Source organism: Nicotiana tabacum, chromosome 12 (genome assembly GCF_000715075.1).
Source record: "Nicotiana tabacum cultivar K326 chromosome 12, ASM71507v2, whole genome shotgun sequence".
Taxonomy (NCBI): domain Eukaryota; kingdom Viridiplantae; phylum Streptophyta; class Magnoliopsida; order Solanales; family Solanaceae; genus Nicotiana; species Nicotiana tabacum.
The window spans coordinates 41105736-41111086 of NC_134091.1; positions in this window are offsets into that span (position 1 = coordinate 41105736).

Below are 5351 nucleotides of genomic sequence, written 5' to 3' on the forward strand. Positions count from 1 at the left end.
AAATTAAACACCAGAATATGATAACAAGTATAAGGGTCCCAAACAGTAATAATTTCTAACACATTGGCTGATCGGAACTTAATAGAACTAGGTTTAGGCATGCTTGAAGCTAAAGGCTAAAGAGACCTAAAGAGTTGAGGAAAGCAAAATGAATTACACACAAAAGCAATCCAGAAAACATACTAAACTGACCAATTTTAGGAATGAAAATGTATACAAACCATAATGCCTAGGAATGAAATTGCAAAGTATAGTGACTCACCAGTTAAGCGATGAACCATAAAGAATAGGTTTCCACAGAAAACCCAGAATCCCTAATGCGTCAAAGTTCCCAAGAGCTTCGACGAACTCAGGGCAGTGCTCGCACCAAGAACGAGTTAAGTAACAAGATGCTAATGGCCTTGGCTTTCAGTCGGCCAATACAGAATACCAAGCAAGAGAGTAGCAAAAACCTCAAAATTTTAGTGAAGAAATCGATTTTCTCCAAGTCTCTCCCAAGGAAAAATGAGGGGGTTTATATAGTAGTCAAAAATCGAAAAAACATATAAGGAATCAAAATAATTTAAACAACAAACAAGGAAAAGAAACATGCAAATCAATTTGAAATCAATTTAAGAGAGAAAATTTGGTAAACCCTAATTTTTAGGGAAAGTGTAAATCAGCAAAATACAAACAAAATCGGACTCACACGGTGTAGAATAGAACGCATGTAGATGAAATATGGTCCAAATTCAAGAGATAGGAATAAATCGGATAGAATAAGAGAAGTAGTATTTTCTATGTTTAGGCAAGTACTAAGTGATACCATAGAGAATCAACCAGTAGCGGAAACACACAAATATGGTGTCCTATTATCGGAGAGGGACTTTTCCATTATTTATCCTATTTCTGATCGGACCTTGCCCTTGCCAGTTCCTTTTTATCCCTATATTAGAATTAGCCCGACTTGGCATTAGAGTGTTCTTTTATACGTTGAGAGGAAGGGACCCGTGGACACACCATCAGAGCTAGATTTAGCTTAGGATCGGTCAATTGCCCCAACCCCATCATCGAATGAGGTTAAGTGCGCCTTTCAGAGACTTTGATAAAAGTAAATGAGAGGAGAATCCCATTAGAAGAGGGACTGGGAGAGGGGTTTAGAGAGGTGATGATTAGGGTTCTTCAGAGAGGGAGAGAGTTTTAGGGAATATAATTAGGGTTTCGGGTTGGGTAATTTAAAATGGGGGATTAGAGATCAACGACCAGGATTTTAAAGAGTGGTTGGGTCGGGTTTGCTAGGTGGGTCGCGACCGATTTGGGCTGGGGTTATTGGGTTAGTGTATTGGGTTGATTTGGTCCGAAAATTTAACTCAAAATTGGGCCAGCATTAAAAAATAGAAATTAAAAGAAAAATAATTTAAATAAATATATAAAAATTCTACTTATGCAAATTAATACTTTACAATAATAGGAGACTATAAATAATGTAAGATATTATTTTGACCCTAAATGAAATATCAATTGCAATAAGAATGCAAAATGTAGGCTATTATTATAAATTTATGCAAATAGCCTAAAAATACCATTGTAATTATATAAAAATGGGGTATGTATTAGGGATGAAAATAATAATTTTAGGTGAGTAAGTCATCACAAATAATTTAAAAGAGTGATTATTGAATGTTTATGTAAATTAATGCGAGATAATTTAATTTAAAACTCTGAAATTATAAAAAATTATAGGAAATGCTTGTGTCAATCCTATAAATTAATAATAATGCAAAAATGATATTTTGAATGTATGCATATTATTTGAAATATATATGAGGGAAAAATTGGGTATCAATAGCCCTCGTAGACCCCTCCAACCTCACCTCGAGTTGGGTAAACCCCTCCTTCATCATCCTCAGGTCAACGGTGTCAACGTCTGAGCTTGTTTCATAACCATCTTCGGCAACACCTTTATCTCTCCCATTGGTCGACAAGGGAGTATCATCAGCTAGCTGCGAAGTCGATGGCCCCTCTGCCATAAAGAATCAGAAGCCCTCGCAGCCGGCCTTTCGGCCTCCGTCATCGCAGAAGGGCGAGACACGTCTTCGTCAGCCTCCACCGATCTCGAAACCTCAAACTACAGCTCGATGTCGTCTTCAAGGACAATGGTCAATGTCTCACGACGGACAAAATCATCCATCACAGACTCCACGGCTCGGGCAACCTCATCGCCAACGTCCACTGACCTCCTCTTATGAGGCACTTAACCCCCACCACTTGGCAATGATTCCCCATTTTCATCCACAAGATGGTACAAAAGGGAAGCCGAGGGTTCCGCTGTCAAAGTATCCACATATAGAGAAGAAATTTATGTTGAAGAAGCAGTAAGTAGAGCTGATGAGCGAGCAAGCTCAGTCGCGATCATAGAAGGGTTTAAGGCGAAGAGGTAGCAGCTTTCCTCTTAAGGAATGCAGGTGGGGGAGCTCTCGGCCTCCTCGAAGGCCCTCGGGCTGGAGTTGAGAGAAGCGCAAAAGGAAAGGCCAACCATAGTGAACCACAAAAGGTGAGTAACCAAGAAGCCAAAGCAAAGAAACTCACCGGTCGAGGAAGGAGCAGGCCAAAACTTCATAAAAAAACCTGGCCACTCACGAACTCTTGCGATGTGAGGGAGGAGTCGACCGACTCAATCAAAAATGTCCACGACCAAAAGAGCGGCCAAGTATTGGTTGCATAAGAAAAGAGAAAGAGATCAGAACTCGCAACTAAGCAAAGTAAACCAAATGCCTCAATACAGAAGGGCTAGATGCTTACAAGTATAGTTCCAAGTTTCAGGGAAGTCGTCTACGTTGGCCACCACGTCCTCAGTTCTGATGAAGAAGAAGTTGTGCCAGAACTAGCGGCTAGTCCCGTCATCCATCTTCACCACCAGGCATTTGCCCCCTCGGTGGCAAAGGTTCAACATCACACCCTATATAACTAGGGGTGAATAAATGCGTCAGATGCCGAAGAGTGATTTTGACCCCGGCCAGCTCCGCAAACTTAGTAAGCATCCAGATGAGCTTATAGATATACGATGCGAGCTGAGCAGGGCAAAGACCATAGAAACGACAAAACTCCTCCGCCAGTGGAAGAAGGGGAAGAGTGTAGCCGACATGAAAAGGGTAAGCATAGAACGCACAATACCCCGGGCAGTGGACTTGTACCACATCCCATCCGACAGGGAACAATTCGATATGAGCGGGAATGCCGAATTTATCCCAAAGCTCTAATAAATCGGCATCCTTCATCGCCGACTCAGAGATTTTGGGTTCAGCTTCAGGCACCTTTGTAAAATCAGACCTGGCTTTCTCACCACGAGGAACTATATCCTCCATCGTAGGGAAGTTTTCGTCCCCAAGGGCAGTGGAGATGCCCTCCGCGTGAGGAGGGAAAACCATCGCTAAAAGAACCGAGTTGTAACGATCCGACCGGTCATTTTGAGCTCTAGCATGTCGTTCATCAGTTAGAGTCCATGAGCAATTTCACTTCAGGTATTATGACTGGTACGCGTGGTCGAAGTTGAAATTTCAGAAGTTCAGAGTTGATTTGAAAAGAAAATTCTCATTTCGGAAGCTTTATGTTGGAGGAATTGACTAAGGTTGGATTTTTGAGTAAACGATCTCGGAATTGGGATTTGAAGGTTCCAATAGGTTCGTATGATGAATTTGGACTTGGACGTATGTCTGGATCGGGTTTTGGATGAACCGGAAGCCTTTCGGCGCCTATTGTGGAAGTTGGCATTTTGGAAGAATTTCATAAATTTGGGTTGAAGTAAATTTCAATGTTATCAATGTCTGTTTGGGATATCGAGTCTGGGAATAACTTCGTATGGTGATTCTGGTATTGGGAGCGCGTCCGAAAGTGGATTCGGAGGTTCGTAGGTCATTTTGGAGTCATTTGGCTAAAGCTAGAAATTTGAAGATTTAGAGACGTTTGACCGAAAGTGAATTTTTTGATATCGAGGTTGGAATCCGATTTCAGGAGTTGGAGTAGGTCTGTAATGTCAAATGTGACTTATGTGCAAAATTTAAGGTCATTCAGACGTGTTTTGATAGATTTCGGTATCGAATGTAGAAGTTGAAATTTTAAAGTTTACAAAGCTTGAATTGAGTTGTGATCCATTATTTCGATGTTATTTGATGTGATTTGAAGGCTCGACTAAGTTCGTAATGTGTTTTGGAACGTGTTGGAATAGTTGGTGTGGATCCTCGAGGGCTCGGGTGAGTTTCGGACGTTCGGAAGGAATGAAAACACATCAGTTTTCTGGTGTTTCTTGGAAGCAGTTGCACGTCTCGCAAATGCGAGAAATTATTCGCAATTGCGAAGAAGCCCGACCTAGGCAGTGTTCGCATTTGCGACACATTTTCTGCATTTGCGATCCCAGAAGAGTTCGCATTTGTGACTCTTTGGTCCCATTTGTGACTCTTTGGTCGCATTTGCGACCCCGACAGCTGAAGGTCAACCTTCGAATTTGCGAGAGTTGTGTCGCATTTGCGAACCTGGTGTCGCAAATGCGACATCAGAGGCTTGTGCCTAGCTCATTTAATGCGTGACTTAGGCCATTTATCTCACTTTTCTTTCATCTCTTGGGCGATTCTTGGAGCTTTTGGAAGAGGGTCTTCACCTAGCACTTTGAGGTAAGTAATTCCTACACAACATGAGTTAAATACATAGATTATGAGTGGACTATAACATATAAATTAGTGGAAATCATGGGTTTAGAGAAAAACCTAGGTTTTTGATAAAAATGGAGTTTTACCACGAAAATGGTTATGGAACTTAATGAAAATCATATATTTATGTTCCTAATGTTATGAGTAACAACTTTCTTTGAAAATTTTCGTAATTCGGGCACGTGGGCCCGAGGATGAATTTTATCAATCTTGCATTTAGAGTTGGGAAATTACTTAAATAGTAGGGATATGAACTTTTAAGCCTATATTGATTAGTTTCTATACTATTTGGATAGTTTTGGATTGTTCGACACCAAATTGAGGGTTTGGGCATAAGCTTGGACCGGAAAGTAGGCCTTAAAGCGAGATAAATCTACTTTCTAACCTTGTAAAAAGGAATTAACCCCATAGGTGAACTAAATTATTGTGTGCTTCTATTTGTGGGGGGATACGTACGCACGAGGTGACGAGAGTCCGTACGTATCTACTAGCTATGCCTATGTCCAGGTAGTTTTAGACTCACACCATGCCTTGTTGATATTGTTATTGATTTATGTTTATTGTCTGCCTTAAGAGGGAGCGGGATTGAGTTTGCTTATCAAATATTTTTTAAAGGAGTTGAAATTGAAAAGGGTAAGATTTAAAAGGTTTCGTTTGAACTTCGTAATT